Source organism: Electrona antarctica (assembly GCF_951216825.1).
Source record: "Electrona antarctica genome assembly, chromosome: 8".
NCBI classification, from domain to species: Eukaryota; Metazoa; Chordata; class Actinopteri; order Myctophiformes; family Myctophidae; genus Electrona; species Electrona antarctica.
In genome coordinates, this window is record NC_136789.1 from 6,347,191 (window position 1) to 6,361,996 (window position 14,806).

Below are 14,806 nucleotides of genomic sequence, written 5' to 3' on the forward strand. Positions count from 1 at the left end.
GGTCTCGATGAGGTCCAACACTGGTTATCAAAGTGTGGTTCGGGGACCCCATGGGGTCCTTGATGGGTCTCGATGGGGTCCTTCACTGGTTATCAAAGTGTTGTTCGGGGACCCTTTGGGGTCCTTGATAGGTTTCGATGAGGTCCAACACTGGTTATCAAAGTGTGGTCCGGGGACCCCCTGGGGTCCTTGATAGGTTTCGATCAGGTCCAACACTGGTTATCAAAGTGTGGTTCGGGGACCCCTTGGGGTCCTTGATGGGTCTCGATGAGGTCCAACACTGGTTATCAAAGTGTGGTTCGGGGACCCCATGGGGTCCTTGATGGGTCTCGATGAGGTCCAACACTGGTTATCAAAGTGTGGTTCGGGGACCCCATGGGGTCCTTGATGGGTCTCGATGAGGTCCAACACTGGGTATCAAAGTGTGGTTCGGGGACCCCATGGGGTCCTTGATGGGTCTCGATGAGGTCCAACACTGGTTATCAAAGTGTGGTTCGGGGACCCCCTGGGGTCCTTGATGGATTTCGATGAGGTCCAACACTGGTTATCAAAGTGTGGTTCGGGGACCCCTTGGGGTCCTTGATGGGTTTCGATGAGGTCCAACACTGGTTATCAAAGTGTGGTTCGGGGACCCCATGGGGTCCTTGATGGGTCTCGATGGGGTCCAACGCTGGTTATCAAAGTGTGGTTCGGGGACCCCATGGGGTCCTTGATGGGTCTCGATGGGGTCCAACGCTGGTTATCAAAGTGTGGTTCGGGGACCCCATGGGGTCCTTGATGGGGTCCAACGCTGGTTATCAAAGTGTGGTTCGGGGACTCCATGGGGTCCTTGATGGGTCTCGATGGGGTCCAACACTGGTTAGCAAAGTGTGGTTCGGGGACCCCATGGGGTCCTTGATGGGTCTCGATGAGGTCCAACACTGGTTATCAAAGTGTGGTTCGGGGACCCCATGGGGTCCTTGATGGGTCTCGATGAGGTCCAACACTGGTTATCAAAGTGTGGTCCGGGGACCCCCTGGGGTCCTTGATGGGTCTCGATGAGGTCCAACACTGGTTATCAAAGTGTGGTCCGGGGACCCCATGGGGTCCTTGATGGGTCTCGATGGGGTCCTTCACTGGTTATCAAAGTGTGGTTCGGGGACCCCTTGGGGTCCTTGATAGGTTTCGATGAGGTCCAACACTGGTTATCAAAGTGTGGTTCGGGGACCCCATGGGGTCCTTGATGGGTCTCGATGGGGTCCAACGCTGGTTATCAAAGTGTGGTTCGGGGACCCCATGGGGTCCTTGATGGGTCTCGATGGGGTCCAACGCTGGTTATCAAAGTGTGGTTCGGGGACCCCATGGGGTCCTTGATGGGGTCCAACGCTGGTTATCAAAGTGTGGTTCGGGGACTCCATGGGGTCCTTGATGGGTCTCGATGGGGTCCAACACTGGTTAGCAAAGTGTGGTTCGGGGACCCCATGGGGTCCTTGATGGGTCTCGATGAGGTCCAACACTGGTTATCAAAGTGTGGTTCGGGGACCCCATGGGGTCCTTGATGGGTCTCGATGGGGTCCTTCACTGGTTATCAAAGTGTGGTTCGGGGACCCCTTGGGGTCCTTGATAGGTTTCGATGAGGTCCAACACTGGTTATCAAAGTGTGGTCCGGGGACCCCCTGGGGTCCTTGATAGGTTTCGATGAGGTCCAACACTGGTTATCAAAGTGTGGTTCGGGGACCCCTTGGGGTCCTTGATAGGTTTCGATGAGGTCCAACACTGGTTATCAAAGTGTGGTTCGGGGACCCCATGGGGTCCTTGATGGGTCTCGATGGGGTCCTTCACTGGTTATCAAAGTGTGGTTCGGGGACCCCATGGGGTCCTTGATGGGTCTCGATGGGGTCCTTCAATGGTTATCAAAGTGTGGTTTGGGGACCCCCTGGGGTCCTTGATGGGTTTTGGACATCGTTTATTGCGAAATACCTCGCCATGGTAACGCATAATGGAAATATTTTGATAAGCACACCATTCCTGGCTGAGCCACACGTGTTTGCCTGCATGGCAGTCACACAGAAAAAGAATGGTGTACACGGCAGGCTAATAGAAAACAATCCCACCCGTGTGAAGAGAAGCTCTTATCACGGACAAGTCTATTACAGCCATTAAAGTCTAGAAATGTTCATGTAAAACTATTGGCCGTGCACACAGTGGCTATTCCCAAGTGCCTAGTACAGCTTAATGGAGCCTATTAAAGTCTAGTACAGCCTAGTACACCCTATTCTAGCCTATTCCAGCCTGTTCCAGCCTAGTACAGCCATCTAAATACCCCCCCCCCCATCCTAGTCTATTCTCCCACTAGGTTGGACTAGGCTAGACGTGGGTGTACATGGCTGTCCTAGACTCTACTGGGCACTAATGTTGTTTTTGGCTCTAGTAGACTGTACTAGACTGTAGTAGGCTGTACTAGGGTATATTAGGCTTTACAAAAGCCTAGAAATGTTCCATGTACAACTATTGTCCGTGCACACAAACTCATGTACAAACTATTGCCTGCTTACGCAGTGGTTAACCTCAAGTGCGTGAACTACATGGCTGACAAGAGCCTGGTACAGCCTAATAGGGCCTATTAGACACCGCATTCTAGCCTATTCCAGCCTGATCCAGTCTAGTATAGCCTAGTACAGCCACCAAAATACCCCTCTCTCCAAGTCTATTCTCCCACTAGGCTGGACTAGGCTCTGCTGGGCTCTAATAGGCTGTTTTTGGCTCTAGTAGACTGTGCTAGGCTGTACTAGGGTCTATTAGGCTGTACGAGGCAGTAAAGTACTATACCTAGAAATGTTCATGTAAAACTATTGGCCGTGCACACTAACTCCTGTAAAAACTATTGCCCGTGTACACAGTGGTTATTCCCAAGTGCAAGGAAATACAGGGCTGACAAGAGCCTAGTACAGCCTAGTACACCCTATTCTAGCCTATTCCGGCCTGATCCAGCCTAGTATAGCCTAGTACAGCCATCTAAATACCCCTCTCTCCAATTCTATTCTCCCACTAGGTTGGACTAGGCTAGACGTGGGTGTACATGGCTGTACTAGACTCTACAAGGCTCTAATAGGCTGTTTTTGACTCTAGTAGACTGTGCTAGGCTGTACTAGGGTATATTAGGCTTTACAAGGCAGTAAAGTACAAAAGCCTAGAAATGTTCCATGTACAACTATTGTCCGAGCACACAAACTCATGTAAAAACTATTGCCTGTGTACGCAGTGGTTAACCTCAAGTGCGTGGAACTACAGGGCTGACAAGAGCCTGGTACAGCCTAATAGGGCCAATTAGAGTCCAGTGCAGCCTAGTACACTGCATTCTAGCCTATTCCAGCCTGATCCAGCCTAGTATAGCCTAGTACAGCCACCAAAATCCCCCCTCTCCAAGTCTATTCTCTCACTAGGCTGGACTAGGCTAGATGTGGGTGTACATGACTGTCCTAGACTCTACTGGGCTCTAATATGCTGTTTTTGGCTCTAGTAGACTGTGCTAGTTTGTACTAGGGTCTATTAGGCTGTACGAGGCAGTAGAGTACTATATCCTAGAAATGTTCATGTAAAACTATTGGCCATGCACACACACTCCTGTAAAAACTATTGGCCGTGTACACAGTGGTTATTCCCAAGTGTGAGGAACTACAGGGCTGACAAGAGCCTAGTACAGCCTAATGGAGCCTATTAGAGTCTAGTACAGCGTAGTACACCCTAGTCTAGCCGGATCAAGCGTAGTATAGCCTAGTACAGCCATATAACTTCCCCCCCTCTCCTAGTCTATTCTCCACACTAGGCTAGACGTGGGTATACTAGGCTGTACTAGACTACTGGGCTCTAATAGGCTGTATTCAGCTCTAGTAGGCTGGACTAGGCTCTATTAGGCTGTACGAGACATTACTGTACTATAGCCTATTGGCCGTGCACACAAACATATGTAAAAACTATTGCCCGTGTACACAGTGGTTCATTTCAAGTGTGAGGAGCTACAGGGCTGACAAGAGCCTAGTACAGCCTATTAGAGTCCAGTACAGCGTAGTACACCCTAGTCTAGCCTATTCCAGCAGGATCAAGCATAGTATAGCCTAATACAGCCTGTACTAGGCTCTATTAGGCTGTAGGAGACATTACTGTACTATAGCCTATGTAAAACTATTGGCCGTGCACCCAAACTCATGTAAAAACTATGGCCTGTGTACACAGTGGTTCATCTCAAGCGTGAGGACCTACAGGGCTGACAAGAGCCTAGTACAGCCTAATGGAGCCTATTATAGTCCAGTACAGCCTAGTAGACCCTATTCTAGCCTTTCCCAACCAGATCCAGCCTAGTATAGCCATCTAACTGTGCGTGCATGCGTGCGTGCGTGCGTGCGTGCGTGCGTGCGTGCGTGCGTGCGTGCGTGCGTGCGTGCGTGCGTGCGTGCGTGTAAAATATAGTCTAGTACAGCCGTACACCCTAGTCTAGTAGTCTAGCCTATTCCAGCTGGAGAAACACCACAAAAGGCTTTGGTCAGGCTCTGCCAGTGGACCTAATTAGCTTAAGTCCCCTCACCTGTAGAATTCCCAGCCTCTGCCTCAGCCAATTGATTGCCATGGCAACCCCACCCTGCCTGGTTGATTACTTAACCAGTACACTTTTCACAGTCAGTTTTCACTAGACACAGGCAGACAGGCAGATACAGAGATCTCCATATACATTATGAGTCCAATAAGTACAAGTGGTTCTCAAATGTTTTATTTGTAAGCACCCTCTTAACTCTGAGAGGGTACGAATGGAACCAAATGGACGCTTACAGGTGTAAGGGCAAAGCTACTCTACTCCTCGCACGCACGCACGCACGCACGCACACACGCACACACGCACACACGCACACACGCACACACACACACACACACACGCACACGTTCAAAACTATTGGCCGTGCACACAAACTCATGTAAAATCTATTGCCTGTGTACACAGTGGTTAATTTCAAGTGTGAGGAGCTACAGGGCTGACAAGAGCCTAGTACAGCCTATTAGAGTCCAGTACAGCGTAGTACACCCTAGTCTAGCCTATTCCAGCAGGATCAAGCATAGTATAGCCTAATACATACAGCCTGTACTAGGCTCTATTAGGCTGTAGGAGACATTACTGTACTATAGCCTATGTAAAACTATTGGCCGTGCACCCAAACTCATGTAAAAACTATGGCCTGTGTACACAGTGGTTCATCTCAAGCGTGAGGGCCTAATGGAGCCTATTATAGTCCAGTACAGCCTAGTAGACCCTATTCTAGCCTTTCCCAACCAGATCCAGCCTAGTATAGCCATCTAACTGTGCGTGCGTGCGTGCGTGCGTGCGTGCGTGTAAAATATAGTCTAGTACAGCCGTACACCCTAGTCTAGTAGTCTAGCCTATTCCAGCTGGAGAAACACCACAAAAGGCTTTGGTCAGGCTCTGCCAGTGGACCTAATTAGCCTAAGTCCCCTCACCTGTAGAATTCCCAGCCTCTGCCTCAGCCAATTGATTGCCATGGCAACCCCACACCTGCCTGGTTGATTACTTAACCAGTACACTTTTCACAGTCAGTTTTCACTAGACACAGGCAGACAGGCAGATACAGAGATCTCCATATACATTATGAGTCCAATAAGTACAAGTGGTTCTCAAATGTTTTATTTGTAAGCACCCCCTTAACTCTGAGAGGGTACGAATGGAACCAAATGGACGCTTACAGGTGTAAGGGCAAAGCTACTCTACTCCTCGCACGCACGCACGCACGCACGCACGCACGCACGCACGCACACACACACACACACACACACACACTTACACACACACACACGCACACGTTCAAAACTATTGGCCGTGCACACAAACTCATGTAAAATCTATTGCCTGTGTACACAGTGGTTAATTTCAAGTGTGAGGAGCTACAGGGCTGACAAGAGCCTAGTACAGCCTATTAGAGTCCAGTACAGCGTAGTACACCCTAGTCTAGCCTATTCCAGCAGGATCAAGCATAGTATAGCCTAATACAGCCTGTACTAGGCTCTATTAGGCTGTAGGAGACATTACTGTACTATAGCCTATGTAAAACTATTGGCCGTGCACCCAAACGCATGTAAAAACTATGGCCTGTGTACACAGTGGTTCATCTCAAGCGTGAGGACCTACAGGGCTGACAAGAGCCTAGTACAGCCTAATGGAGCCTATTATAGTCCAGTACAGCCTAGTAGACCCTATTCTAGCCTTTCCCAACCAGATCCAGCCTAGTATAGCCATGTAACTGTGCGTGCGTGCGTGCGTGCGTGCGTGTAAAATATAGTCTAGTACAGCCGTACACCCTAGTCTAGTAGTCTAGCCTATTCCAGCTGGAGAAACACCACAAAAGGCTTTGGTCAGGCTCTGCCAGTGGACCTAATTAGCTTAAGTCCCCTCACCTGTAGAATTCCCAGCCTCTGCCTCAGCCAATTGATTGCCATGGCAACCCCACCCTGCCTGGTTGATTACTTAACCAGTACACTTTTCACAGTCAGTTTTCACTAGACACAGGCAGACAGGCAGATACAGAGATCTCCATATACATTATGAGTCCAATAAGTACAAGTGGTTCTCAAATGTTTTATTTGTAAGCACCCCCTTAACTCTGAGAGGGTACGAATGTAACCAAATGGACGCTTACAGGTGTAAGGGTCCATTTGGTTCTCGTAAGGGTCCATTTGGCACACACACACACACACACACACACACACACACACACACACACACACACACACACACACACACACACACACACACACACACACACACACACACACACACACACACAGTTAATGAAGGATCGTCAAGGGTCTACTAGGGTACTTTACTGCCTCGTACAGCCTAATAGACCCTAGTACAGCCTAGCACAGTCTACTAGAACCGAAAACAGCCTATTAGAGCCTAGTAGTCTAGTACAGCCATGTACACCCACGTCTAGCCTAGTCCAGCCTAGTGGGAGAATAGACTTGGAGAGTGGGGTATTTGTGTCTGTACTAGGCTATACTAGGTTGGATCAGGCTAGAATGGGGTGTACTAGGCTGTGCTAGACTCTAATAGCCTCTATTAGGCTGTACTAGGCTCTTGTCAGCCCTGTATTTCCTCGCACTTGGGAATAACCACTATGTACACGGGCAATCGTTTTTAAAGGAGTTAGTGTGCACGGCCAAAAGTTTTACATGAACATTTCTAGGTATAGTACTTTACTGCCTCATACAGCTTAATAGACCCTAGTACAGCCTAGCACAGTCTACTAGAGCCGAAAACAGCCTATTAAAGCCCAGTAGAGTCTAGTACAGCCATGTACACCCACGTCTAGCCTAGTCCAACCTAGTGGGAGAATAGACTAGGAGAGAGGGGTATTTAGATGGGTATACTAGGATATACTAGGAGTATATACTAGAATAGGGTGTACTAGGCTGTACTAGGCTCTTGTCAGCCCTGTAGTTCCTCGCACTTGAAATAACCACTGTGTACACGGACAATAGTTTTTACAGGAGTTTGTGTGCATGGCCAATAGTTTTACATGAACATTTCTACGCTATAGTACTGTACTGCGTTGTACAGCCTAATATACCCTAGTACAGCCTAGCACAGTCTACTTGAGCCGAAAACAGCCTATTAGAGGCCAGTAGAGTCTAGTACAGCCATGTACACCCACGTCTAGCCTAGTCCAACCTAGTGGGAGAATAGACTAGGGGAGAGGGGTATTTAGATGGCTATACTAAGATATACTAGGCTGGATCAGGCTGGAAAGGGCTAGAATAGGGTGTACTAGGCTCTTGTCAGCCCTGTAGTTCCTCGCACTTGAAATAACCACTGTGTACACGGACAATAGTTTTTACAGGAGTTTGTGTGCATGACAAACAAACAAACAAACACACAAACACACAAACACACAAACACACACACACACACACACACACACACACACACACAGTTAATGAAGGATTGTCAAGGGTCTACTAGGGTACTTTATAGCCCGTCTCCGGACCCCCCGGGTTGAGCTCCTTTGGACCGCTACCACGAAGGGTCCGGTCTCACCGGCGTCAAGCGACATGGGATGCAATCTGACTTTCCCTGTTTTACCTCTGTGCTGCGGTGTCGGTGTCACGCTGACATATTCCAAAATAAGCATATGAACGCTATAGGAGACAACGAACCTTCTGACCCCCCCCGCGAACGGCTCAGAAGCCGTTAAGTATTTTTAATGTTTGTACGACTGTTTTGGCAGCTCTGAAATTCTCTCTTCGGTCCCTCCTTGTTGACATCTCGGTTGGCTAGCTGCGCCTACGAGGCGCGTAGGGAGGCGCAGCTAGCCAACCGATATGCTGGAGGCGGTACAATGGGATGTCAACAAGAGAGAATTTCAGAGCTGCCAAAATGGTCGTACAAACATTAAAAATACTTAACGGCTTCTGAGCCGTTCGCGGGGGGGGTCAGAAGGTTCGTTGTCTCCTATAGCGTTCATATGCTTATTTTGGAATATGTCAGCGTGACACCGACACCGCAGCACAGAGGTAAAACAGGGAAAGTCAGATTGCATCCCATGTCGCTTGACGCCGGTGAGACCGGACCCTTCGTGGTAGCGGTCCAAAGGAGCTCAACCCGGGGGGTCCGGAGACGGGCTAGGTACTTTACTGCCTCGTACAGCCTAATAGACCCTAGTACAGCCTAGCACAGTCTACTAGAACCGAAAACAGCCTATTAGAGCCTAGTAGTCTAGTACAGCCATGTACACCCACGTCTAGCCTAGTCCAGCCTAGTTATAACAATCAGGCCTATTGGCGTATAAGTCTGAGTTATATAAAATAAAATAAATAAATAAAGGTCCTGTACCTGCGACAGTAAATCTAGATACTGGAAATGAACGGTAGTATAGAGCACAAGGAAAACGCAAAAACTATTTCCCTTTAGGTGAAATGGCTGGTCTTTATAATATTTACAGATCGAATCAAACCAAAATCATACAAACTGGGCAATCAATCCCTTCAAAATGTAAATTAAATGTTCCAGTCCCTTCAAATTATCCCCGGCAATGTCCCTTTAAAGGTGCCCCCAAAGTCAGTGTTCCAAAAGTAATCCCGAAAAAAGTAATCAGAGTATCCAGATTAATCCAACAGCTGTAGATCCTCTTCTGTTCAATTTAGACAGTCCAAAAAATGTACAAAACAAAAAGGCAATGCCTTGCTTACCGGAAAGATGAAAAAAGATATGCTGCTCACCCAACCTTTAAGTCGGGCGTGGTCCGCTGGGTCCTTTGTTCACCAGCCCTGTTTGTTTGACAGAGCTCCAAGCCTCAGAAGCTGGCCTACCAAACTTTATTTCCTTCCCTGGCAAAGTTCTTCGGTCAGACCGGCATTGTTTGCGTTTTACCTCTGAATTGGCATAGTATTGGCCTTTAAAAGAGTCTGTTTGGCAAAGAAAACTAGCAACACCAAACCCTCTCCTTACTGCCCAAAATGGAACCCAGGCTCGGCGCCTCACTTCCTGGTCTTTTATAGTTTCCTGGCAATATTTCTCACACACATTTCCCCACAGCTCCCCTTGTGATCAACCCTTGTCATAACAGAACATTGATGACCATGGTTCAATTACACACAACACATTATCTTGTATATCCGTACACTACATTTCAGTGTTAAATATTCAACCTTGGTTTACCAAACATATTCCCCTGTTATTCCCCCAGTATGTTTAATTTTCTTTCATACTCATACCAGGCCAGGAAATACATTGTTTCACATTTCACATTTTATGTGGCAGTGTCACATAGTGGGAGAATAGACTTGGAGAGTGGGGTATTTGTGTCTGTACTATAGGCTATACTAGGTTGGATCAGGCTAGAATGGGGTGTACTAGGCTGTGCTAGACTCTAATAGCCTCTATTAGGCTGTACTAGGCTCTTGTCAGCCCTGTAGTTCCTCGCACTTGAAATAACCACTGTGTACACGGGCAATAGTTTTTACATGACTTTGTGTGCACGGCCAATAGTTTTACATGAACATTTCTACGCTATAGTACTGTGCCTCGTACAGCTGAATAGACCCTAGTACAGCCTAGCACAGTCTACTAGAGCCGAAAACAGCCTATTAGAGGCCAGTAGAGTCTAGTACAGCCTTGTACACACACGTCCAGCCTAGTGGGAGAATAGACTTGGAGAGGGGGGTATTTTGGTGGCTGTACTAGGCTATACTAGGTTGGATCAGGCTGGAAAAGGCTAGAATGGGGTGTACTAGGCTGTGCTAGACTCTAATAGCCTCTATTAGGCTGTACTAGGCTTTTGTCAGCCCTGTAGTTCCTCGCACTTGGGAATAACCACTGTGTACACAGGCAATAGTTTTTACAGGAGTTTGTGTGCACGGCCAATAGTTTTACATGAACATTTCTAGGCTATAGTACTTTACTGCCTCGTACAGCCTAATAGAGCCTAGTACAGTCTGCTAGAGCTGGAAACAGCCTATTGGAGCCCAGTAGAGTCTAGTACAGCCTTGTACACCCACGTTTAGCTTAATCCAGCCTAGTGGGAGAATAGACTAGGAGGGGGGGTATTTAGATGGCTGTACTAGGCTATACTAGGCTACATCAGGCTGGAATAGGCTAGAATAGGGTGTACTAGACTCTTGTCAGCCCTGCAGTTCCTCGCACTTGAAATAACCACTGTGTACACGGGCAATAGTTTTTACAGGAGTTTGTGTGCACGGCCAATAGTTTGACATGAACATTTCTACGCTATAGTACTGTGGCTTGTACAGCATAATAGACCCTAGTACAGCCTAGCACAGTCTACTAGAGCCGAAAACAGCCTATTAGAGGCCAGTAGAGTCTAGTACAGCCTTGTACACACACGTCCTGCCTAGTCCAGCCTAGTGGGAGAATAGACTTGGAGAGGGGGGTATTTTGGTGGCTGTAATAGGCTATACTAGGTTGGATCAGGCTGGAAAAGGCTAGAATGGGGTGTAGTAGGCTGTGCTAGACTCTAATAGCCTCTATTAGGCTGTACTAGGCTCTTGTCAGCCCTGTAGTTCCTCGCACTTGGGAATAACCACTGTGTACACGGGCAATAGTTTTTACAGGAGTTTGTGTGCACGGCCAATAGTTTTACATGAACATTTCTAGGCTATAGTACTTTACTGCCTCGTACAGCCTAATAGACCCTACTACAGCCTAGCACAGTCTACTAGAGCCGGAAAACAGCCTATTAGAGGCCAGTAGAGTCTAGTACAGCCATGTACACCCACGTCTAGCCTAGTCCAGCCTAGTGGGAGAATAGACTTGGAGGGGGGGGTATTTTGGTGGCTGTACTAGGCTATACTAGGTTGGATCAGGCTGGAAAAGGCTAGAATGGGGTGTCCTAGGCTGTGCTAGACTCTAATAGCCTCTATTAGGCTGTACTAGGCTCTTGTCAGCCCTGTAGTTCCTCGCACTTGGGAATAACCACTGTGTACACGGGCAATAGTTTTTACAGGAGTTTGTGTGCACGGCCAATAGTTTTACATGAACATTTCTAGGCTATAGTACTTTACTGCCTCGTACAGCCTAATAGAGCCTAGTACAGTCTGCCAGAGCCGGAAACAGCCTATTGGAGCCCATTAGAGTCTAGTACAGCCTTGTACACCCACGTTTAGCTTAATCCAGCCTAGTGGGAGAATAGACTAGGAGGGGGGGGGGGGGGTATTTAGATGGCTGTACTAGGCTATACTAGGCTACATCAGGCTGGAATAGGCTAGAATAGGGTGTACTAGACTCTTGTCAGCCCTGCAGTTCCTCGCACTTGAAATAACCACTGTGTACACGGGCAATAGTTTTTACAGGAGTTTGTGTGCACGGCCAATAGTTTTACATGAACATTTCTAGGCTATAGTACTTTACTGCCTCGTACAGCCTAATAGAGCCTAGTACAGTCTGCTAGAGCCGAAAACAGCCTATTGGAGCCCAGTAGAGTCTAGTACAGCCTTGTACACCCAAGTTTAGCTTAGTCCAGCCTAGTGGGAGAATAGACTTGGAGAGAGGGGTATTGAGATGGCTGTACTAGGCTATACTAGGTTGGATCGGGCTGGAAAGGGCTAGAATAGGGTGTACTAGGCTGTACTAGACTCTTGTCAGCCCTGTAGTTCCTCGCACTTGAAATAACCACTGTGTACACGGGCAATAGTTTTTACAGGAGTTTGTGTGCACGGCCAATAGTTTTACATGAACATTTCTAGGCTATAGTACTTTACTGCCTCGTACAGCCTAATAGACCCTAGTACAGCCTAGCACAGTCTACTAGAACCGAAAACAGCCTATTAGAGGCCAGTAGAGTCTAGTACAGCCATGTACACCCACGTCTAGCCTAGTCCAGCCTAGTGGGAGAATAGACTTGGAGGGGGGGGTATTTTGGTGGCTGTACTAGGCTATACTAGGTTGGATCAGGCTGGAAAAGGCTAGAATGGGGTGTCCTAGGCTGTGCTAGACTCTAATAGCCTCTATTAGGCTGTACTAGGCTCTTGTCAGCCCTGTAGTTCCTCGCACTTGGGAATAACCACTGTGTACACGGGCAATAGTTTTTACAGGAGTTTGTGTGCACGGCCAATAGTTTTACATGAACATTTCTAGGCTATAGTACTTTACTGCCTCGTACAGCCTAATAGAGCCTAGTACAGTCTGCCAGAGCCGGAAACAGCCTATTGGAGCCCAGTAGAGTCTAGTACAGCCTTGTACACCCACGTTTAGCTTAATCCAGCCTAGTGGGAGAATAGACTAGGAGGGGGGGGGGGGGGTATTTAGATGGCTGTACTAGGCTATACTAGGCTACATCAGGCTGGAATAGGCTAGAATAGGGTGTACTAGACTCTTGTCAGCCCTGCAGTTCCTCGCACTTGAAATAACCACTGTGTACACGGGCAATAGTTTTTACAGGAGTTTGTGTGCACGGCCAATAGTTTTACATGAACATTTCTAGGCTATAGTACTTTACTGCCTCGTACAGCCTAATAGAGCCTAGTACAGTCTGCTAGAGCCGAAAACAGCCTATTGGAGCCCAGTAGAGTCTAGTACAGCCTTGTACACCCAAGTTTAGCTTAGTCCAGCCTAGTGGGAGAATAGACTTGGAGAGAGGGGTATTGAGATGGCTGTACTAGGCTATACTAGGTTGGATCGGGCTGGAAAGGGCTAGAATAGGGTGTACTAGGCTGTACTAGACTCTTGTCAGCCCTGTAGTTCCTCGCACTTGAAATAACCACTGTGTACACGGGCAATAGTTTTTACAGGAGTTTGTGTGCACGGCCAATAGTTTTACATGAACATTTCTAGGCTATAGTACTTTACTGCCTCGTACAGCCTAATAGACCCTAGTACAGCCTAGCACAGTCTACTAGAGCCGAAAACAGCCTATTAGAGGCCAGTAGGGTCTGGTACAGCCATGTACACCCACGTCTAGCCTAGTCCAGCCTAGTGGGAGAATATACTAGGAGAGGGGGGTATTTTGGTGGCTGTACTAGATTATACTAGGTTGGATCAGGCTGGAAAAGGCTAGAATGGGGTGTACTAGGCTGTGCTAGACTCTAATAGCCTCTATTAGGCTGTACTAGGCTCTTGTCAGCCCTGTAGTTCCTCGCACTTGGGAATAACCACTGTGTACACGGGCAATAGTTTTTACAGGAGTTTGTGTGCACGGCCAATAGTTTTACATGAACATTTCTACGCTATAGTACTTTACTGCCTCGTACAGCCTAATAGAGCCTAGTACAGTCTGCTAGAGACGGAAACAGCCTATTGGAGCCCAGTAGAGTCTAGTACAGCCTTGTACACCCACGTTTAGCTTAATCCAGCCTAGTGGGAGAATAGACTAGGAGGGGGGGTATTTAGATGGCTGTACTAGGCTATACTAGGCTACATCAGGCTGGAATAGGCTAGAATAGGTTGTACTAGACTCTTGTCAGCCCTGCAGTTCCTCGCACTTGAAATAACCACTGTGTACACGGGCAATAGTTTTTACAGGAGTTTGTGTGCACGGCCAATAGTTTTACATGAACATTTCTAGGCTATAGTACTTTACTGCCTCGTACAGCCTAATAGACCCTAGTACAGCCTAGCACAGTCTACTAGAGCCGAAAACAGCCTATTAGAGGCCAGTAGGGTCTGGTACAGCCATGTACACCCACGTCTAGCCTAGTCCAGCCTAGTGGGAGAATAGACTAGGAGGGGGGGTATTTAGATGGCTATACTAAGCTATACTAGGCTGGATCAGGCTGGAATAGGCTAGAATAGGGTGTACTAGGCTGTACTGGACTCTAATAGACTCTATTAAGCTGTACTATAGGCTCTTGTGAGTCCTGAACCTTTTCGCACTTGGGAATAACCACTGTGTACACAGGCAATAGTTTTGACATGTGTGTGCACGACCAATAGTTTACCAATAGACCAACAAAATATGCTGGACTAGGCTGAACTAGGCTGGACTAGGCTGCTCTAGGCTGGACTAGGCTTCTCAAGTCTGGACTAGGCTGGACTAGGCTGGTCTAGGCTGGACTAGGCTGCACTAGGCTGGACTAGGCTGTACTAGGGTGGACTAGGCTGTACTAGGCTGGACTAGGCTGGCCTAGGCTGCACTAGGCTGCACTAGGCTGTACTAGGGTGGACTAGGCTGTACTAAGATGGACTAGGCTGTACTAGGCTGCACTAGGCTGTACTAGGCTGTACTAGGCTGTACTAGGCTGGACTAGGCTGGACTAGGATGTACTAGGCTGGACTAGGCTGTACGAGACATTACTGTACTATAGCCTATGTAAA